The 24,447-nt window shown below is 35.5% G+C and overlaps 1 protein-coding gene across 2 annotated transcripts in view; it reads left to right on the forward strand.

Annotated features, from left to right (window-relative positions):
* Window positions 1-24,447, forward strand: part of TMTC3 (transmembrane O-mannosyltransferase targeting cadherins 3) — a 166,605-nt gene that overhangs the window by 78,517 nt on the left and 63,641 nt on the right. Inside the window, exon 17 of one of the 2 annotated variants that reach the window (XR_009505425.1) lies at window positions 3,780-3,797. The exons of the other annotated variant lie outside the window; for it this stretch is intronic. The gene's annotated coding sequence lies outside the window, so the exon portion shown is untranslated. Of the gene's footprint in view, window positions 1-3,779; window positions 3,798-24,447 lie in introns of those variants that run through there. 2 annotated transcript variants of the gene reach the window in all.

The raw sequence follows: 24,447 nt of genomic DNA on the forward strand, positions 1-24,447 counted from the left end.
CTTGATGGATTTTATTATCAAATAATTCAATTTTTGTACTCTAAGAACATCATAAATAAAAATCAAACCTGGAAGAATATTTGAAATATATAATGTATGTTTACATATTATGTATTTATATGTTGTATAGAGTTGAAAGTTTACTCGAATATTTAAAACACTCTTGTAAATAAAAAAGAAAAGCATATGGGACTTCCCTGGTGGTCCAGTGGTTAAAACTCCATGCTCCCAATGCAGGGGGCCCAGGTTCAATCCCTGGTCAAGCAACTAGATCCCATATGCCACAACTAAAGATCCCACATGCTGCAACGAAGACCCGGCGCAGCCAAAATAAATAAATAAATATTTTTTAAAAGAAAAGAAAAGAAAAGCACAATCCCTTCAGTAGAAAATGAATAGATAATATCCCCCAAAGATACAAAACAAATATAAAAAATATTTAACCTCAGGAGTAATCAACAAGTACCAAAAAAATTACAGTGAGGTCTTCCTCCCAATCAAATAGACAAGGATTTAAGAAATGGTAACATCAAATATTGCAGACATGGAGGAACATAGCATTCTTCCCATGAATGCTAACAGAAATGTAAATGGATACAGCCTTTTAGAGGGAATAATTAGAAAATGGGAACGTAAGATTTAAAATATGCATGCTCTTTGATCCACCAATTCTATTACTGTGAATTAGTCCTAGAAAAATAGATATATAAGAATATAAATACAAAGAACATCATTTCAGGATTGTTTATGATCTTGAAAAATTGAAAATGATGTTAATTTACTGAAAAGATGTTTACAGTATAGTATTAGGTGGAAAAAAGTAAATTTTAAAAAGCTTTGTATAATAGGACTCATTAAACTGTATAATTACTTTTAAATATATCATGTGTATATTTATATTTATCCTGATTCATGGGGAAAAGTACTTTATATTAGCTGACAAAACTTTAAGAGATTCATCTCTGAGTGCATAAGACTATAGTTGATTTTTATTTTCCATGATTTTACTTATCTTTATTTATAATTTTAAGCATAAATAGATATTGTTTTCTGATAATAATAAAAGAAGAAAAACCAAAACTGATAAAAGAAAAAGATTACACTCACCTCCACTCCAAATCTGATTATGTACTTACTACCCAGCTTAAGAAATCTCTACTGACTCATTTACTGCATAAAAATCCAAACACTTTATCTTGGCACCCAAAGTTGTTTCACATCTGGTCTTACAAATGATATTGACTTATTATTCACCTCTGTATCCCATGTGTCCTCCTCTGAATACTTTTGGAAACTGCCAAGCCCTTTTTTTCCCCTCTGCTGAAGAACCTCTAACCTTATTTTTGCATAAAATGTCACCTCTTCTGTGAAGGCTTTCTTTCTCCCCTAAGAAGAGTAAGTGATCTCTGAGCTTTGCTCTTGCAGCATATTTTTAAGTGACTTGTCTATTGTCTTCCCAGCTCCTGCCACTGAGAATCACATATTAGCAACATTCCAGGTAAATGCAAGTACATCCATGGTAGCTATGCTTTCCCTATCTCTTGGGAGTTCAAAGAGTTGGCCCTGGAAGATGCTGCAGATTAGATGAAATAAAGCGGAGATTTGTAAAAAAAAAAAAAAAAAAAAAAAAAAAAAATCACAGCAAAGCCAAGATAAGACCATCATAAATGTAATTAGGAATTCTTCACATGTAAATAGAGTTTATACAATATAATTAATTGTATTTTTTCACTCAAATTAATGAAATTCAAAATGACAATTTTAAGCTCTTTCAAAAACAATAGCTCACAGGAGCCTGTGCTAAGGGGAAATGTAACAAAAAGTAGATAGATTGATGGAAGGATGGATGGATGACTAGATGATAGATAGATAGATATGAGAGATAATAGTGTACCATTCTTCTTGATTATGGATTCATGAAACTATGGGCATATACTCTTCTGAAAATACATTAAAATAATCCATTTCAAACTCTTTTCCTGGATAACCTTTGAATGTTTTGGGGATGGCGATTTGTTTTCAAATATTTAGCAAGCTAGCTCAGATCAGTTGGCAGTGGATGCCTAGAGTCCTATGCTGGCTCATCCCTATTCAGCAGAAACGAGGAGAATGATCAATGGTAATGGGCAAGGGACAAGGGATTGGCAGTATATGCCATCCCTGGGCATATCAACCTCTGAAACACTTTGATAACGGAAAATTAAGAGTTGCAGGACTGTATAAACTTTCTTCTTTTGCTTTTTCATTCCTTGATTCCTCTCTCTTCTTGCAGGGTCTATGTTCTTGGATGACATCCCCAAATGATGTTTTTTTCATAGTCAATTCTATATAAATTCATGTTGATGATTAAAATACCTTTAGTCTTTAGCTACTTCAACATAAATAAAAAGATTGGATTATCATGGTTCATTTTAATGAGTCAGTAGGTAAAATCACTTAAAGCAACTCAGTTTGTGGCTGAATAAGCACAAACTATTTCTCTGCTATTGCTGTAGTTTGGCTACCAGCTTACACTAATGAGCCGTTTTAAGAATAAGAAATTTGGGAAGTTATTTGGCTGGGGTATGCAAAAATAAGATGTCATGCTAAGACTTGTTAAAAGTTCCTCCATGACAAATTCAAAGATACACAATATTATTAACTGTATCTTGGCAGCTCATTTTCTTCTTTTATAAACAGTCCAAAAAGCTGTTTATTTAATTCCCAGAAAAGAAGAATTGGAACCATTTAGCCTGCTTAATATCAAAACCTACCTGACCCAAAGGAGAATCAGGAGGAATTTCACAGAACACTTTATTTTAGTTACATCATCCCATACACAAACTCTCTGACTGCAAATAACATAGAATTTTTTTAAAAGACCTAATGCAAATTTTATAACATTCATTTCTTCTTCTTCAATTTCTTCCTTTAATGCTCTTTCTCTGATTCCCTTTTTTTTCCTACCATCCTTTAGGAATTCTCAAGAATTAATGTCTTATTCTTTGCTCCTTTCCTGTAACATTTATTCTTTTCAGAAGCGCCTCCATTCTCATGGTATGAATTACCAACTTTGTATGGATTGATTGCTAAATGTTTACCATAAGTTCCAAACTCTGAATGATTTCCTGTAGATCAATCATGCTAATATCAAATACTAAACTCTTACCTTTCTTTACCGAAAGCGATGCCTTTAAAAAATATATTCATCCACTCATTCTCCATTATATTACTACCTATTACGTTTTACCAGAATCATAAAAGTGATCAAGTGCTAGTCATTTCCTGAACTCTTCCCCATCTCTGTCTAAACTTTTCTTAGTTTCACTTCAGCTATTCTTTTTTTTTTTTTTTTGCTGTATTTTTAAAAAATTTATTTTAATTTATTTATTTTTGCCTGCATTGGGTCTTCGTTTCTGTGCGAGGGCTTTCTCTAGTTGTGGCAAGCGGGGGCCACTCTTCATTACGGTGCGCGGGCCTCTCACTATCGCGGCCTCTCTTGTTGCGGAGCACAGGCTCCAGACGCACAGGCTCAGTAGTTGTGGCTCACAGGCCCAGTTGCTCCGCGGCATGTGGGATCTTCCCAGACCAGGGCTCGAACCCATGTCCCCTGCATTGGCAGGCAGATTCTCAACCACTGCACCACCAGGGAAGCCCCGGGCTTCATTCTTAAGTATGAATAAATAGCCAAGAAGGAGGAAGAGGCAAGATTTTCTATGACCCTTTGATGCATATATATTGTGTTCTATTATGTTCATGTATTTCAAAGTGCTCTTATGCATAGCATTATTTTACCAAAGCCTCAAAGAAAACAAAAATATCATCAGCACACCTGATGCAGACATTGAATGCCTGCCTGAAAGTTGATTATCTAGCTCATCCTGCACTGCGTTTCAAAGAATTGCTTCCTTGTACCTTCTTCCACCATCCACCACTCACTGTCAAGTCTACTCTTCCTCCCTTGGTGAGTACAATAAATGTTTATTTTATTAATAACATTTTATTAAATGTTTATACTATTGGGTGGGCCAAAAAGTGCCTTCAGGTTTTTTTTTTTTTTTTAAAGGCTGATACTTTTTTTTTTTAAGTTAGACAAATTACTTTGTTTTTTTTAAATTAATTTATTTATTTATGGCTGTGTTGGGTCTTTGTTTCTGTGTGAGGGCTTTCTCTAGTTGCGGCAAGCGGGGGCCACTCTTCATCATGGTGCGCGGGCCTCTCACTATCGCGGCCTCTCTTGTTGCGGAGCACAGGCCCCAGGCGCGCAGGCTCAGTAATTGTGGCTCACAGGCCTAGTTGCTCCGCGGCATGTGGGATCTTCCCAGACCAGGGCTCGAACCCGTGTCCCCTGCATTGGCAGGCAGATTCTCAACCACTGCGCCACCCGGGAAGCCCGTGCCTTCAGTTTTTAAATTAAAAATAAAAGACATTTTTCATTTCACCATTTCATTCCACTACCTTCTGCCATTTTTCAGGCAACTTCATAATTCCATCTTCCCAAAACTTTTTATCTTTTTGAACAAAGAACTGTTCCAGGGAAGACTTTCAGTCTTCCAGGGAATTGAAATTTTTTCCATTAAGAGAATTTTGTAAAGACCGAACTAAATGGAAATCCAAAGGCACAATGTCTGGTGAATACGGCGGATGAATCAGAACTTCCCAGCCAAGCTATAACAGTTTTTGCCTGGTCATCAAAGAAACATGCAGTCTTGTGTTATCCTGATGGAAGATTATGTGTTTTCTGTTGACTTATTCTGGACGCTTTTCATTAAGTGCCGCTTTCAGTTGGTCTAATTGGGAACAGTACTTGTTGGAATTAATCGTTTGGTTTTCCGGAAGGAGCTTATAATAGAGGACTCCCTTCCAATCCCACCATATACATCACCTTCTTTGGATGAAGACCGGCCTTTGGTGTGGTTGGTGGTGGTTCATTTCCCTTGCCCCACGGTCTCTTTCATTCCACGTTGTTGTACAATATCCACTTTTCATCACCTGTCACAATTTGTTTTAAAAACGGAACGTTTTCATTACGTTTCATTAGAGAATTTTATGCGGAAGCGTGGTCAAGAAGGTTTTTTTCGCTTAACTTATGTGGAACTCAAACATCAAAGCGATTCACGTAACTAAGCTGGTGCAAATGATTTTCAGTGCTTGATTTGGATATTTTGAATATGTCGGCTATCTCCCGTGTGGTATAACATTGATTGTTCTCAGTTATTTTTTCAATTTGATCGCTATCAACTTCAACTGGTCTACCCAACCAGCAAGAAATCTCCGGCATGAAACTTTGCAAACCACTTTTGACACGTTTGATCAGTCACAGCACCTTCTCCCTACACTGCACAAATCTTTTTGTGCGTTCCAGTTGCATTTTTACTTTTCTTGAAATAATAAAGCATAATATGCGGAAAATGTTGATTTTTTCTTCCATCTTCAGTATTAAAATGGCTACACAAAAATTCACCAATTTTGATGTCTTTTTTTAAATGCACGCTGATATGACAGCTGTCACATACTATCTAACAAAATTGTTTCGAATGAAGTTAAAGACAACTAAGTGCTGCTAGAGCCATCTTACGGAAAAAACCGAGCGAACTTTTTGGCCCACCCAATACATTTTACATTTATTCATTTTCAAATTGTTATATTTTAGTTATATAAACATTTTTATTGCTCAATTGATATATCTGTGAAAATCATATGTGTATTTTGGATTGGGAAAGAATGTATCATCATTTTCCCCATTAAATTAATGGGACTAGTTTTTCATTTAACAACTGTTTACTTAGCAACAGGGTTCTCAGAAATAAACTAAAACTGTTAATTGGGGGATAAGTGTATAATAAAGACATTTTCAGATACCCAAGTACTCAAAAACTTTTCCTCCCAAACACCCCTTTTCAGGCTCCAGAAAATATTGAGGATGAAAACAAAGAAATACGGGATTCAAGAAACAAGTGTTCCAACCCAGGGAAAGTGTAAGGAATTCCCAAGATGGTGTTGTAAAGGAAGTCTTAGAATAGCTGTGGAGCATGCCTGGCTAGCTTCTGGTCTCAGTTATAGCAGTCTCTGGTCTGTAGGTAATGTAACTCATAAACTGGCACCTCTTGTCTTGGCCAGATTTTGATGGCATTGCCTAGTTGAGTTCATCTCCTGCTGGCTGCAGACCCAAGAGGCACTTGCACGTCCTCTTACTGTCAACCCTAAGCCTCTGCAGGGGTTATTGTGCCCCTTCCAGCCGACCCCATGGCAAGCCCTCTACTGTCAATGCTCACCCGTGTCATTCAAGCTGGAAAGCAGCTTGAGAACGTTAATCCCTAAGGCCCCTCTCTCTCCTATCTCATAGAACATCAAGGACGTATGGCCCAGCCCCAGACTGGTACAAAAGCATTACACAAGGTAAACCCTTTCTACAACTTAAATAAGAGATTGGGGAACAGCCATACTATTCCCCCCATGTTGACTTCACTTTTCTAAATCACCTATTCCTCTTTCTTAAACTAAGTCAGGGGCTGGAGGGCGAGGGGAAGTTGTCATACACTCATGCTTACCTTTCTTTCTTACTGCCTGTTCCTATTCTCCCCTGGGACCAGAAAATGGGCTTTTTGTTTGTTTTCCTTTCCCTGTGTCATATCTCCCTTCTGCTATTGAGCAGCAGCAAGCTTGGCTGCTTTTCTGTTATGGGGCAGGAAGTGTCTCTGTACTACAGGAGAGCTCTATGAGATGGTCCTTCAAGCCCTTGATATTCTCATGGAGGAAATGAAGCAATCTGAACAACTTTCTCTCTTGACTTGCTCTCTCCGCTGTAGTCTTGATCCTTGACTAGATGCCTCTTTCTCCAGCCACTCCAGTGGTTGCTCAATGAGCTCACAGGAAAGTGGCCATGGTGACAAGCATAGAGGCTATGCATGGGCTCGACAACCTGAATTTCCTCTGACCACGGCTGACCTGGCTACTGTTTCTCATTAACTTCCTACCTATCAACAGCAAACAAAACCACTATACTCTTGATAGGGTTATATCTATGTATATAATAAACTATACCAGCTCTTTAGTAGACATAAATTTTATAAATATTTTTTCACATTTTGTATCTTGCCTATTAATTTTCTTAATGATGTCTTTTGATGAGTAGAAATTATTATTTTGATTAGATCTAAGCTATCATTTTTTTGTTTTACAGTTATTATTGCCTTTTCTGTCTTATCTGAGAAACCTTTGTCTACCCCCAGGTCACAAATATATTTTGTTATATTTCTTTCTAAAAATTTTATAACACTAGCTTTTACATTTAGATCTTTGATCCATCTCAAATTAATTTTTGTATATGGTGTAAGTTAGGGGTTTTCATATGGATATCTGTTTTTTCTAACACCATTTGCTGAAAAGACTTTGTCAAAAACCAAAAAACTGAATGAAAGTGTAAGTCAGTTTTTGAGCTCTCTATTCTGTCATTGATCTACTTGTTGATCCCTATGCCAGTATGCTGTTCAAATATTGTAGCTCTATATTACATTTTGAAATCAGGTAATATAAGCACTCCAACTGGAATCTCTCCTTTCTCATGACTGTGTTGGATATGCTGGGTTCTTGCATTTCTATATACATTTTAAAATCAGCTTCTCAATTTTTACAAAAAAAAAAAAAAAAAGCCAGCTGGGATTGATTGAGATTGATGCTATCCTTAATTTCTTGCTGGTGAATGAGGAGTGCCCTTGTTTTCCTAGTGGGAATAATTGTTTAATTACTGAACATTATAGGATTTTTAAAATTAGAGTTCAGTGCTAATCCAGTACATTGTCTACACTGTCATCCTTTCATTATCTGAGGATATCTGTGACAGTGTTGTCTCCTGTGTGTGGCCTAGACTGAAAAGACCAGTGTAATCCCAAACGAATTCTTTATCTTTTGTACCTAGCCAAAATTTTCATAGTTTCCATCTAAACAAATACCAATAAAAACACTTCAAGGAGGAACCTATAATAAATGTGCTAGGAACAAACGGTTATAAATACAATAAAAAGGAAAACCTTGTTTCTGGTCAGTCTAATTATCACCATGTGTTCATGATTATTGGAACTTTCCCGCAAGTGAGCTAGGTTTTTGTAAGCAACTTTAATTAGGGTACTTCAAAATAAAGTCACATCAGTAGAAGACTTCAGGACTCCCTGTTGTCAGTTGGGCATTATTTAATCACGATATATTCTTTTACTCTTACAAGGGTTATAAAGATGAACTCCTTGAATAATCAGTAAGAAGCCCTGTAAAACCCTTTATCAGGTATTCAGAAGGACATGACCCATCACATAAGGTGCTTCAGTAGTTGCTTACATTTTTTTTTTCATTTGTTTGTTAATGGTTGGTTGTTTCTTAATGGTTGATCTGTTTCCTGATAAATCATAGCACTTTTAAATAAAATACAGTTAAAAACTTGATCCAGACATATAATCTATTTTATATTACATTTTATAGTTTATTTCCTTAGCTGTAAAAAGGTGTCAAATTCTGAGACTTGCTTAAAGAGCTCTTAACAGAAGGGAAATCTGTTTAAGTCAGTAGGTATTTTGTCTTTTGGCTGAGCATAATCTACAGAGAATTTTGAAAATAAAGATGCATTTGGAGAATGATCAAAGAGACAAAAGATAAATAAACAATGTAGAATTTTTATGGCTAAAAACTGTTATTAATGGCAGCTGCTGGTGTAATCCATGGTCACTTTTTAGTGGAACTAGCTGCATATCCACCATTCCACCACTCAGTTTTAGACATGTATTAAGCACTAAGATAAACATATTAATAAAATGCTGTCCATGCCTTAGATAATTTCGCAGCTAGTGGAAAAGGATTATGTAACAACAACTAACTCTAATAAATTATGACAGAGTTATGTACAAAGTGTTCTAAGAACCCATGTGGAAAACAGTGAGTACTGCTGAACAAGGTGTGTGTATTCGCAGACAGAGGACAAAGACAGCTTCAGCAAAGAGGTGGTAATTGAAATAGGTCTTAAAGAATTGAGTAAGAGTGGCTAGTACATCTGAAATCAGGAGAAAACAAATGCACCTTAAGTCTAGCATAAATTTTAGGATGCATTAAATTCTCAGTTCCATCACTGACTTAGCTAATATTTTAAATTAAAGTACTTTTAAAATCTATATTCTGAATCTGTATCTTTTATGATTATGTTAAGTGGTGGTAACTTTTATTACTACTTATTATTCCTTCTCTTACAGTTTTGTTTAGAGAACCAGAAATCCTCTCAGTGACAATGGAGGTACATAAACATTTTAGCTCACTGACAATCCAAATTACTGTACAAAGTTTACTCCTATTGGCCAACTGATAGCAGGGTCTATGAAAGGTTGCCGCACAACTCAGCAGGAATCAGTTGTATCAAAACATTATTCTCAGAGGGCTCTGCTTCCCTAGCCATTCAGGACATCTGAATGTTAGCAATTCCTTTGTTTCTATTGGAATACCTAATTGCCTTTAATAAAAATGTAGAGTTATTTTACTTGGGACTTTATTAAAAAAGTAAGAATATCTTGAAACTAACCAAATATTCACTGACTTGAAAATATATATAAATTACTATACAATTACATTAAGAATAACCATAAATACAACCTGCTCTAAACAATGAAGTCCTTAGGAACCTCCATCATTAATTCTCTGGTGAAACCCTTAGGCATATGTGGCCAAAGAAAATCTCTAAAGAGATTAAAAGAGATTAAAGAGATTAAATCTCTTTTAAGATTATTGAATCATTTCATTCATTTCTCCATCTTCCAAGTCTGTGTCGAATCTTGTCTGAATTGGAATAACCACTTCCTTTGTATCAGGGAGGTGTCTCAGGGCTTTAAATACAATTGCCCAGTACTCTCAATGTCCCCATCAGGAATTGTTCATCATTCAGACTTTAAAACAGAGAGTCAGCATCATTTGTTGCTCAACAATATTTATCTCAGAGATATGGACAAAGATAGAATTGATTGTCTCCTTTCTGTAAAAGCTTGACAGCAGCTTTTTATTACCCAAGAATTTCTTTCAATTAGATGCTCTGTCTCTCTCTTTCCTCTGTTTGGTTCAGCAATGCCATGACTAAGATTTTCTCAAACACTGGATTTCCTTTCATCCTATTCTTTTCAGTAAAGATAACTTCCCACGCTCTTATCACTTTAGCTTCAGAGAGAGGCTAGTGATATGGAATGGTTTCTTAACAGATACACAGTGTGATCTCTATACTAGGATGGAGTTCTGAGGGGAAGAGAAGAGAGTCAGAGTTCCCTTTCTCCTTGTGATTTATCTTCAACAATGGAATGTTATGATTGGATTGGTAATTTCTTCTTTGGAAAAGATTCTGTGTTAGGAGACTAATACCTCCCAATAGGATTATAAAACATTCTGGGAGATCCTCAACTCTGGATGGCCTTTTGGAGCCAGCATAGGATCAAGGGGAGATGGACTAGCTGTGAACTAAACTTTGAGGAATAGATTAAAAAAGAAAAGTGTGTGTGTGTGAGGGGGGGATTTTTGATATTTATGACTTATCCAACCAAACTTGTTATGGCAGGGATTTGGGGAAGGAGCCCTGGCAAGGAATAATGTACACACACTTTGCTGAGGTGTAGCTAGTATCATATAGCTTAGCCATCTTTAGTGGCCAAGCCACGTAACAGGGTACAGATGCAGTGCAGGAATGGGAGCTTTAATGTCTTGGAAACCTCACTAACAAAGGCAATTAGTTCAATAGAGAAAATGAAATTTAATACAGGATTTCAAAGAAATGTTCCTTTGTCAGTTTGTCTACATAAATTCTCTCTCCCTTCACCCCTATCCCTCCCCAGATCATTTTAATAGACAATGAATACATTGTCTTTCTTCAGTGACAATACTCTATATATAGGAAATACTTCCTCAGGACAAGCTAAATGGCTCTCATCTCTATCTTTTTTCACTAACACTCCCCCCACCTCTTTAAAATGGCTTTGTAAATCTATTAGCACATTTTGGAGCTGTCTTCATTATAGAAACAGACAAGTTACTAATTGATCTTTTCTGAAGATGCTATCCAGTACAAATGAAGAAATTTTAAGATTCATGAATGTAATGAGGATGTCTTATTTCCATATTTTGGTACTTAATATAAAATTTAATACTTAATGCAATGTCTGTTGAATGTGTGAATGAATGAACAAAAAGAGCTTAGAGATTTGTTCTTCATCAACATGATCAAAAAGACACAACAGTGCTTTTTTTAAAAAAAAAATAACATGTTAAGCTTATAGTTCCTAATCATTTCGCCAAAAGACTGTTCTCTTGATTCTCAGAAGTTCCTACCAGTTTGATTCTGATTTAGAAATGGAGAAATCTCTCTTTTTGATGCCTGTGTTTGCCTTACCTGAGTATTTGGAAGTACTCTGACCAAAAGCAGAATGGAATCCAGTCTTTCATTGGAGATTTAAAATTACTGAATACTGGTATTAAAGTAATATTTTAGTAAATTCAAAGTCTTCAGTCAGCTGCTGACTGAACTAATTTATCACTTAAGTAAAAAAAATATGTTTAGCTTAATAAAAGTTAACAAAAGATGCTGAGTTAAATTGTGTGAGGAAGTGGTGAGAGGGGTTGTGAACAGAGTGAAGAGTAAGAACCAAGACCTCCTAGGAAGTCACAGCTACTGTCATTTTCTCATATCTGGAGTCAAAATCACTTCAAAGTTAGAAAACATTCAAGGATGTAATTCCTTATTTTACAGATGAGGAAGCTGAAAGATAAAGTAATCCACAGCCTGGAGGGTTTTTAACAACTAGACTATTCAGAGAGAGGTCGAACTATTCATATGTTAAGGCTTTACTTCAACTAATCTGAATGAAATAAACAGGGAAAGTATTGACTGATTCTCATACTATTACTTTACTACACTCTTCAGCTCTGAGGAAAGGGGCATAAAAACCTTGAATTTTATTCCTGTTGCTCAGTGACTGTGTTCAGAGAAATGTGGCATTTTTGCCATCATTTTGGCAAACTTGGTTATTTTTGTATGGCTATCTGTCCCTAAACTACATTATTAAGGATATTCTTTTTTTTTTTGGCTGTGTTGGGTCTTCGTTGCTGGGCGCAGGCTTTCTCTAGTTGCGACGAGCGGGGGCTACTCTCCGTTGCGGTGCATGGGCTTCTCATTGTGGTGGCTTCTCTTGTTGCGGAGCACGGGCTCTAGGCACGCGGGCTTCAGTAGTTGTGGCACGTGGGCTCAGTAGTTGTGGTTCGCGAGCTCTAGAGCACAGGCTCAGTAGTTGTGGCGCATGGGCTTAGTTGCTCCACGGCATGTGGGATCTTCCCGGACCAGGGCTCAAACCCGTGTCCACTGAATTGGCAGGCGGATTCCCAACCACTGCGCCACCAAGGAAGCCCAAAGGATAGTCTTAACGTTGTTCTTTTCAATGTAAAAGCTAGAAGAAATATTTTAAAAGCACTGAAATGTTTTCCTATGCTATATCTAGGTGGGTGGAGGGAGAAAGTGAAGGAGGAGGAAGGAAAAAGGATATGCTTTAAATATTATTCAATTATAAGATAGGTATTAAAATTTTAACTTTTACAAAGTTAATGCTACCTAAAGGACATAGCGCTTTAAAAATTTTTCTGTTAAATCTTCTAAACTACATATAGAGTTCCTGTGATTTGCCTCTGTAAATATTGTACTATTTATTTTTTACTGATATATGCAATGTTAATCTGATTTAGAAAAATACTTTTTTTATGAATAATAATTACTTAGTAATATCCTGGCACAAAAGCAATGTATCTGCACAAGGTAATTAGACATTACAGATAAGGAAAAAAAAAGAGAGAGAAAATAAAAATCACATACAATTCCACCATCTAGAGATATTTCTCTTATAATGTAGATCTTTGCTGTTAAAAATGATGTTTATTACAACCTGGATCAATTGTCAGCCGTGTGAGTGAGCCCCCTGGCACATTCCAGCCCAAATGAGCACCCAGATTGAAACAGGAGGGAAGGGGGCAGGGGACAACCTCTAAAAGAACAACATAGTCATAGGACATGACAAAAACTGGTTAGAACTAACTAGATCCAAGATGGGAGAAGATTTGACTTCCAGTAAACCTTGAGCCTCATTATACACTCATTGTAATACATTAGCATGCTAAATGACATGTGCCATGTCATGGCCACCAGTGCCATGACAGTTCCTAGGCCAACCATAAAAGGCCAAAAAGTGGGCAGTGGCCCAGGGGAAATCTCCACCCTTTCCCCAAAATATTGATAGTTGGAGTAATCCTCTCACTCATTAGCCTATGAAATTACCCAGCCCATAAAAACTAACCATCCCATATTAGGGACCTCTCACCTTCTGAGATGGCCCACACTCTGTCTGTGGAGTGTGTTTCTCTATAAATAAATCTGCTTCTTACCTATCACTCTGTCTCTCGATGAATTCTTTCTGCATTGAGACATAAAGAACCTGAACTTCACTAAGTTCTGAGACTAGGTGTGTGATCTCAAATAAAAGACCATGGGTTCTGGCTGGTTCGAGTCCCAGCCCATGGGTTCAAGTCCCAATCTGTGTTTCAGCTGAGGTCAAGTCCCAGTACGTGAGATCAAATCCAGTCTGAGGTGCATGGTTTCAGCATGACTGAGGCCACAGTCAACATGATGTAGTCCATTAGAACTTCCCAGCTGAGCCCAGTCAACCCACAGAATTGTGAGACACCATAAAATAGTTGCTGTTTTAAGTCATAGGCTTTAAGTTCCTCTGGTATGCAGTAGTAGATAACTGAAAAAGCCAATAAAAACTGTTAGAAAATCAAAGCTCTTAAAAAATAGACTTTGATGATGTGAGAAAGTGTCGATTTTAAATACTAAAACAGATGCAAAAGAGACAAAGTGTGATTGATATTGTTTAAAAATGTGTGGTAAAGATACTATAATTTAGTACTTCATTTATATATATAAGATCTTAGATAATCATCTTGGTTTTTCACAATTGTATGACTAGAAGGAAATACAATATGTTACCAGTGTTTGTTTGAATAATTTATTTTCCTAAATCTCTATACCTTTTACAATTAGCAGGTAACACTAATTGTAACACATTAACAACAGACAGAATAAATCTGGTAGTGCGAAAAAAAAGTAGTGTATATAATAGTAACTAGATATCAGTTTGTAAGAGAAATTCAGAGTACTAGATCATACAACGCTATGATATAATTTAGACAAATAAAAATTATTAGAAGAGTAAGCCAGTTGTAAGTAACATGAATTCTAGCTTAGCTTTGCTATGATAACCAAGTAATTATTAAATTTAGAGTGTCGATGGGTAAATAAACATCAGCTCTTAATGAGCAGATTATATTTATGAGTTTAATCCATGATCAAATGACTTCTGTTTTACAGTTAAAATTATTTTTAGAAACAGATGTTTTAAAAAAAAGTAGTTTGAAATGTTTTATCCTCAATTCTATAATTATGCTAGTTAGAATTTCCAAGAGATAATATATTATATAAGATCATAGACATGAATGAGAACTTTGTTCCTATCTAGTTAACCTCTTAATTTAAAGGGAGAGTAATGTAAGCTAAGGAATTGATCAGATCCATAATACAAAATGGAAACTAAAAAGAGTGTAGCAGAGAGATTAAATTTGATCATCCAAGTTGGATCATGGAATATTATCCAGACTTCCTGAGCTCTGAAGTGGTGGTGTTGTTGAGTGGTGGGTAGGGACAAGAGACAGCTAATTCCACTAAGGAAGAGTTTCAGTTAGAGGCAAAGTAAAGCACTGAGAAATAGCAATATATATAGTTTTGCTCATGCAGGTCATCATTTGGAAAACCAATTTATCTAACCTTGAAGGAGAATTTTGAATATTACACTAGGTTATACAACATGCCCAAATTAGATAACTGACATCTTAGGAGGCGAGAACTCTAAATATTTTCCACATAATGCAATATTATCTTCCTAAACACTCAAAGGATTTTTCTAGCATTAAAATAAAATTCATTAGTTCTCTATTATAAGCCAACTGTTTACAAGGTACAATATTTTTCTGGAGGGTGAGAATATTCTGGCTCTCAACAACAACCTCTGCTAGGGAAGATAAACAGTATTTCATTCATTTAGTCAAATATTTTTTACTGCTCACGTTTGTATTCCAGTCACTTTAATAGATTCTGGGATACACTAGTAAATAAAACAGAGTCTCTACTTACATGGAACTTATATTATTGAGAGGTAAAAAGGTAAGCATACAAATAAATATAAAATATTAGATAGTCATAAAGTGCTTTAAACAAAAATAATGTAAGGTAATGGGACTATTTTAGATAGCATAATTTGGGAAAACCTTTTCCAAATGCTTATTTTTGAGCAAAAGCTTAAATGAAGTGAGAAACATATAAATAATAAATAAATAAACATTTGTTTATGTATTTATTTATATTGAGGTACAAGCAAAGTGAAGGATATACATATCACATCACTTTATTTGACATATAAATATTTCCAAAGATTTATATTCTCTAGCCAACCTCAGTAACTTACTCTAGTGCCAGTCTTCTCTCAACAGAGAAAATCTTGCTGTGTAACTTAGAAATTTTTTCATGTAAAATGAATTAATTTTTTTGCATCTATGATTTGATGTATACCTCACTTAATGAAATATTTGTTATTCCTTAGTTACTTACATATAAATTTTAATTATAAATTAATATTGTCTCACTGACATATAAAAATCAGACAGTTAGAAATGTTACCACAATGGAAGCAACCTAAGTGTCCATCAACAGATGAACAGATAAAAAGATGTGGCACATATATACAATGGAATACTACTCAGCCATAAAAAGAAATGAAATTGAGTTATTTGTAGTGAGGTGGATGGACCTAGAGTCTGTCATACAAAGTGAAGTAAGTCAGAAAGAGAAAAACAAATACTATATGCTAACACATATATATGGAATCTAAAAAAAAATGGTTCTGAAGAACCTAGGGGCAGGACAGGAATAAAGACACAGACGTAGAGAATGGACTTGAGGACACGGGGAGGGGGAAAGGTAAGCTGGGACGAAGTGAGAGAGTGGCATGGACTTATATATACTACCAAATGTAAAATAGATAGCTAGTGGGAAGCAGCTGCATAGCACAGGGAGATCAGCTCAGTGATTTGTGACCACCTAGAGGGGTGGGATAGGGAGGGTGGGAGAGAGACACAAGAGGGAGGAGATACAGGGATATATGTATATGTAGAGCTGATTCACTTTGTTATAAAGCAGAAACTAACACACCATTGTAAAGCAATTATACTCCAATAAAGATGTTAAAAAAGAAAAAAAAGAAATGTTACCACTGAGAAAAATTCACCCAACTCCATAAAATAACATTTACAGGTATAGCATAATTTTATAAATGATACAAAAGGAAAGTGTTTTATGATAAGAATGATTACTTTGTACATTTCCATGTTTTCTTTTATTTTATTTTTGACTTTGAAAATAATAATAGTAGTAGTACGAGAATAATTTAAAATTTCCCAAATAAAAATAACATTCCCACACTGCTTTCCCACGGAGGGTACTTCAAATCGGAAGGGGAAACACCATAAAACTTGCATGTTTCTTTAAATATTTTCTAAGGAATTAGATGCTCTTTTGCCCACACATCTGATTCTGTATCCCAACTAAGTGTATGTTTTAAAAACCTCAAAACTGTGATGTGTCTTCCATTTATTGTCTATTAGCTTTCAATCTGTATTTAGTTTATGTTAAAAATTTTTTTTTGTCTAGGTTTGTTTGAGACAACTCTCTACATTTTGTTGGTTTTCTTGAGTCATTTTTTCCAGTTGAATTTTTTTCTTAACTAGTACATAATTAGAGTAAATATTTTCAAATATTTCTGAAAGCAAGTGTACCTGTTCAAATAATTTAGTGAAAACGAAATAAATGGAGCTACAGTGTTTTCATCAGGACAAAAAAGGTCAAGATTTCAAGAGGCAGTTCTCCAAAACAATTGTTTTATATCAGATTTTATGAAGAATTACTCTAAAAATTCTCAAACAGTAGGCCAAGAAAATGTCAAAACAAAATTTAACTTTGGCCATACATGTAAACTATTCAAATCTGTATGACTCAACCTAAGTGTGCCAAATAATGTTCAAATACTTGAAAAATGATTTTTTTTCTTAATAGTTTACAGAATGTTTTTTTCAACTAAACTTTTTCTGTTACTTATGGGAGAAAATGAGATTCTTGTCACTTGGCTTGTTTTTTTTTCTCTCCAGACATAACTGACCATTCTTTAATTTTATATTGCATAAAGAGATGCAGTATATTTGAATAGTAGCATTTGAGGGCTAAAAATGTACTAAAAATATGAGAAAATTCAGTCCAAATGACTTTACTGATGCAACTCTGCTAGTTAGAAAATGATACAAACTTGGAAAGGAGCTCTCTTAACTCCTAGATTTTTTTTTTTTTCCACTGCATTGTATCAGAGGAATTTGGAAACTGGACTGAAATGAAATCATTATCGTCATCAAACTTTTGTTGAGGACTTAACTCAGTCCTTGCTCTTACAGCATCATTTTTATTACATCATTTAATCCTCACAAACACTCCAGGAGGTAGGTTGCTATGATTATTCCAACCTTGTAAAGGAGATATCTGAGGCTTCAGGAGATTAAATTACCAGTTCCTAAGTGGCAGAGCTAACTGACACTTATTGCCTAGGTGTCTTTGGTATAAGATCCCTAATCAGAATAATTAATAATAAATGTTTTCTTCTCCCTCTTATCCCATTTTTTAGTTTGTTGTCTTTGAATTATATATATATTTATATATACATATTTTTTTTCTTCTTAAATCCGACATGGTTGATTTTATCATGTCAACCATACCTAGTGTTAGTATCTGCTCATCTGTTTTCTTTCTGATTCCAAAAGTGTCAGGGCTCAGGACTCAGGATTTAATTTTTTGTGTGTTTGATTGCTTAAGTTGATTTTTTTTTTTTTTTTTTTGGTATGAAAATTGGCACATCCAGTAAACTCTCATCCAACATACTTGAAAATTTTGTCTTTAGTATTTAGGACCCTGAGGAGGAACAGTGAGCCACTTTTAAGTTTTTTTTTTTTTTTTTTTTTTTTTAATTTATTTATTTCTTTATTTTTGGCTGTGTTGGGTCTTAGTTTCTGTGCGAGGGCTTTCTCTAGTTGCGGAGAGCGGGGGCCACTCTTCATCGCGATGCGCGGGTCTCTCACTATCGCGGCCTCTCTTGTTGCGGAGCACAAGCTCCAGACGCGCAGGCTCAGTAGTTGTGGCTCACGGGCCTAGTTGCTCCGCGGCATGTGGGATCCTCCCAGAATCAGGGCTCGAACCCGTGTCCCCTGCATTGGCAGGCAGATTCTCAACCACTGCGCCACCAGGGAAGCCCCCACTTTTAAGTTTTGACATCTCTAAAAACCTCTTTCTTTTACCTTAGCTGACTCCAGAAATTCTAGAGATATGCTCCTAACTGGATGTAATTTTATTTTTTCCAGTTTTATTGAGGAATAATTGACATATATCACTGTATAAGTTTAAGGTGGATGGCATGATGGTTTGATTTACATATACTGTGAAATGATTACCACAATAGGTTCAGCTAACATTTGTCTTCTTATATAGATGGAATAAAAAGAAAAGAAAAAAGGAAAAAAAAGTTTTTCTCCTTGTGATGAGCACTCTTAGGATTAACTCAGTCAACAACTTTACTATGCATCATGCAGGAGTGTTAGCTATAGTCATCATGTTGTACACTGTATCCCCAGCTAGAAGTCTGTGCCTTTTGAGTCCCTTCTCCAGTTCCCCCTCGCCCCACCCTCTGCCTCTGATAACCACAAGTTTGATCTCTTTTTCTATGAGTTTGTGGTTTTTTTTCATTTTTTTTTTTAGATTCCACATATAAGTGAGATTATACAGTATTTTTCCTTCCCTGTCTGACTTATTTCACTTAACGCAATACCTTCACGCTCCATCCATGTTGTTACAAATGGTAGGATTTCCTCATTTTATATGGCTGAATAATATTCTATTGCATACAGTATTTACCACAACTTCTTTATCCATTCATTCATCAATGGGCACTTAGGTTGTTTTCATATGTTGGCTATTGTAAATAATGCTATGAACATAGGGGTGTAAATATCTTTTTAAGTTAGTATTTCTGTTTCCTTTGGATATATTCCCAGAAGTAGAATTGCTAATAATATACAGTAGTTCTATCTTTAATTTTTTGAGAACCCTCCATACTGCTTTCTATAGTGGCTGCACCAATTTACAATCCCTCCAGCAGTGCACAAGGCTTCCCTTTTCTCCACATCTATGCCAGCATTTACTCTCTCTTGTTTTTTTGAGGATGGCCATTCTAACAGGCCTGAGGTGATATCTTATTATGGTTTTAATTTGCATTTCCTAATGATGAGTGATGCTGAACATCTTTACATGTACCTATTGTCCCTTCGTATATATTTTTTGGAGAAGTGTCTATTCAGGTCCTTTGCCCATTTTTTAATTGAGTTATTTGGGTTTTTGCTATTGAGTTGTATGAATTCTTTATATATTTTGGATATTAACCTCATATCAGATATATGGCTTACAAATATTTTTCCCCATTCCATAGGTTGTCTTTTCACTTTGTTGACTTTTTTTTTCTGTGCAGAAGCATTTTAGTTTGATTTTTATTTTTTATTTTGTGGCTTGTGCTTTAGGTGTCATATCCAAAACATCATTACCAAGACCCATGTAAGGAGCTTTATTCTTATGTTTTCTTCTAGGAGTTTTGTGGTTTTAGATCTTACATTTAAACCTTTAATCCATTTTGACTTAACTTTTGCGAGTGGTGTAAGATTATGTAATTTTATTTATCTCTTATATAACAAGTACAGATTTAACTAAAGCACCCTTAGGAACATTTACAAAGCAGTGATTTTGAGAAATAAATAATAGCAATTATTTTAAAATATCTGAAAATCAAATCCATGTTCTAAATATTTTAAAGTACAGCTTTAATGCTGCCTACCAATCCTATAAATTCCTCAGATCACATTTCTTTCTCTCTTAATTCTTTTTCTAATTCAGTCTTTTAGAGAGAATAGGCTATACCTATAGACTCTTTCTAATAACCAACTGCTATCAGCTTCTGACACACTGAAACTTTTGTCATTACCAGCAACCTTTGACAGTCGAATCTAGAGGAAGCATTTCTGTTGGTGTCTTTTACTTCCTCTCTTTTGATCTCTGTCACTGTTGAGCACCCTAATCCTTGCAAGACCCCGTTCTCTTGAAGTCTGTTATATCATTGTTTCCTGGATTGTCTTCTACATAGCTCTCTTGTCTCCGTCATTGTCTTCTCACATTTTACTTAATTATCAGTGTTTCACATAGCAGCATTCTAAGCTTTTAATATTTGTCCTTCTCCTTGTGATAAGTCATCCATATCCACACATTTTATTAATGTTTTATGAGCCAGTAACAACCAAATTTGTATCTTTAACCCAGACCTAATTGTTGAACTCCAAATGAGTAATGGACCTCTCTATTTAAAAAAATTTCAAACCAGGATTTACCTCTTATTCCAAATCTTCTCTTCTTCTGAGTCTATCTTGATGAATGATACCTGCATATATCTACTCTTTAACCCAAATACCTGGGAATTTTCTTAGTACACATATTCAACACATTTAAGCTAGTGTCATGTTTTTTCTTTTTTTTTAAATAAATTTATTTATTATATTTATTTACTTTTGGCTGCATTGGGTCTTCGTTGCTGTGTGCAGGCTTTATCTAGTTGCAGTGAGCAGAGGCTACTCTTCATTGCAGTGTGTGGGCTTCTCACTGCTGTGACTTCTCTAGTTGTGGAGCATGGGCTCTAGGCACGTGGGCTTCAGTAGTTGTAGCACACGGGCTCAGTAGTTGTGGCAAATGGGCTCTGGAGTGCAGGCTCAGTAGTTGTGGCTCACGGGCCTAGCCATTCCGCGGCATGTGGGATCTTCCCGGACCGGGGCACAAACCCGTGTCCCCTGCATTGGCAGGCGGATTCCTAACCACTGCGCCACCAGGGAAGCCCCTACAACTGTATGTCTCCTTTATATGGCATTCTTAAGAAGGAAAACTATAGAAGTAGATAACAGATCATTAGTTGTAAAAAGGAAGGAAATGACCATACAGGAGCGACACAATGGAATTTTTAGGGTGATAGAACTGTTCTGTATGGTACTCTTGTTGTGGATAAGTTTTCTCACTGTCAGAAAAAAGAATTTACAAATAAGCAAGTAGGGAGAAAACTAAAGTGCTGGATTGGAGTTGGAGATAAGGGCATAAACTCATGTTTACTATAATAGATATGCAGATAGATAGATAGATAGATATGAGAAATGGAATATTTCCTGCCATATCAGTAAACAAAGGATGTCAAAGTCCTCAGCAATTTCAGCCCTCCAATGTGAGCTAGTGAGCCCTGAGGAAACACAGGATGTGAAAATACAGGATACTGGCCCCAGATAGTTGAGGTGCATATCAAAGGAATGATTTCAGTGAGCTCAGACTCTTGCATTTTCTCATATAGAAAAGTGCTAAATTCCTTAACTGAGGATATCTGGTACAATTAACAATAATCTTTTGATGTTCCTGACTACCTGCCCTTTGTTGCAAAACGTCTATAAAACCTGGCTCCCCCCTTCGCATCCTTGGAGTAGTTTTCTCAGGGTTACTTGAGATGCTGCCTCCCGGGCTTGAAGTCCTAAAAATTCCCACTGAATAAAACATAACTCTCAACTTTTAGGTTGTGAATAATTTTTTAAGTCCACAATTAGATACAGAAATGTGGATATGTGTGCATAGGTAGTTAGTATACAAATGCATATTTCCTAGTTCTGTCTGCTGAGAAGGCCTATAAGTAGTAACATCCTAGTAGCAATGAATTCACCTGGTACCTAGATCTTGATTTCTAAATACAGTTTGCCAGTAAAAGAGACCTGGGCTCCTTGGAGAAATGGTTGATATTAGGGCTTGTCAGAGAAAATGCAAAATAAGCCTAAAGATTTGCATAATACTAGAAAGTTAGGAAATGCTAAAAAAAAAAGAAAAAGAAAAAGAAAATAAAAAAAGAAAGAGAGAGAAAAAGAGATAGAAAAGGATGCAGAGATAGAGTTGTATCAAAAAGACAAAGGAGCCTACCTGAAAGAGTTCCCAATGGCCAATGCTGGAACAATTTGAACAAAATAAGTAACAATATTGCTGGATTATAACACCTCTCCCCTAAAATATATGGGTATACACTGATATAAGTGAATCATTGAAGAAAGAAAGAAAGAAAGAAATGGAGGAAAGGGAAGAGATAAATCTTTCTTACAGAAGGATTCCAAATAATAGATGAAGAAGAAATGAGGGAAATAGAAAATCACCATTAGAACATCACATTAATACTTGCTATAGACAAGATCCACTGATGAATGCTGTATGTATTTAGTGGGCAAAACTTTAAGGAGAAACAGGGTATTTACATAGACTCAAATGATTAGGGGATGTTACAGAAATTTTCAGTGTCCTGTGAATGGGTTCTCTAAGAATGTTTTCTAAGATTCAAGTGTAGAATTTGTATTATTTTTAGTTACATTTAGCTTTATACCTTTAGTTCCTTGATTGTGACTTACACTACATAGCCCACTAAATATTAGTGTTTCTCATACAATAATGGAAAATCAAAATAACATAAATGCCTAATAATAGAGTTTCATCATATTATATTTATATGTTGAAATGTACAGCCATTAAAAAGCATTTTTTTTTTTTTGCCAAAACTAATAATACTGGGAAATGATCATGGTAAAATGATAAGTATGTAAAAGCAAACATACAAACTGTATATGTACTATGAAACAATTTTATTTTTAAAAATATGTGTATAAACAAATATATAGAAAAAAGACTAGAAAGAAATATATCAACAGGTTAATAGTGTTTATCTTGAACAGTAGAACGGCAGTTGATTTTTCTCTTCTTTTTTATACTTTCCTCCAATGAACATGTGTTTGTTTTATTACCAGAAAAAAATAGCAATAACACAAAAGTCACTTCCATGGTTGACATTGTCCAAATCCTTCCTCATGTGGATCTGTGTTAGGCTACTCTGGCTATCAACCAATTCTGGCACTGGGAGCGGATCTCAAAGGGCCAAAACAAAGGAGAGCCATCCTACCAGAGACAGTCTAGAGTGGGAAGTGTCACAGGGTTGAGTATATGTCAAGAAATTATTAAGGAGGATTAATAACCAAAAATCAGGGAGACTGAATATAGACACCCAAATCCAAAAGGTAAAACATGTAGCTTCAAATAAGAGCCAGGGCTAAGAGTCAGAGCCATATTGAAAATAAGAATGAGAATAGGAGCGGGTTAGAGAGGAATTGATGGGATGCTTGATGATTGTCATGAATCCCCCAGATGGGTCTGGGGCTCATTTTTGTTTGGGTTACTGGTTCTAAGGAGTTCAGGCTACCTTAAATGCATAGTGTTAAGATAGCAAGGAAAGAGAAAAAACTGATTTCAAAATATCAATTTCATTTTACAATGTTTAATGTATCTTGAGAAACACATATTTCTAGTCTTTTTCTTTCTGCCACATCCTCATCTGTCAAAGTTCTTGATGGTCTAGCTCAAGTTCCACCTCCTCTTTAAAATCTTCTTTAGTCCCCCAATTGGATGTGATTTCTCACTCCCTCCTTTAAAGTTCTGCAGATTCTCTTTATACTATTTGTAAAGAATACAAGTTTGTCAGCACATTGAAATAGCAAACTGGCCTTTTGGGTTTGAAAACTTACAGAAGCCTGGGTTGACATATATTATACTGTTTTATGTGACACGTTGTGTGTAACTTTTAGTGAACTAGCTAAATGACAAAGTGCTACAAACATACACATATTAAGATAAAAATAAGGAAGGTTGTCACCCACTGCAAATATACTCCTCTTGGAAGATATACTTTATCTTACTAGCTATACTTTCACATACCTACTAGGTACTTTCCTGCTTGCTTTTGAGTCATAAATTATTCTTTAAAAGCTGGCATACCTCCCGCTGTCAGAGTTTACACATTAAATTATAATCTCGAACATTTCCTTTACCTAGCCTGGTAAGGTTTTATTTAGGCCTCCAAGACACTGACATTTTCCAGTTAATCATGTAACAGTACTGCTGTTGAGATTAGGGCAGAGGAGGGAAATGGGATAATCTGTCACAGTCTCATTTTAAAGACATATAGATAGCAGCAAATTATTGTCATTGCTGCTTTTTCCCACATTATGCAGATTTTCAAATTAATGAAATGACTTCAATATTTCTGATTCCTAAAATTTTTCTTCTAGGATATGGTAGTCTTTTTATGAGACTATTGCTATTTCTTACTATGTTGT

Source organism: Balaenoptera ricei, chromosome 10 (assembly GCF_028023285.1).
Source record: "Balaenoptera ricei isolate mBalRic1 chromosome 10, mBalRic1.hap2, whole genome shotgun sequence".
Classification (NCBI taxonomy): Eukaryota; Metazoa; Chordata; class Mammalia; order Artiodactyla; family Balaenopteridae; genus Balaenoptera; species Balaenoptera ricei.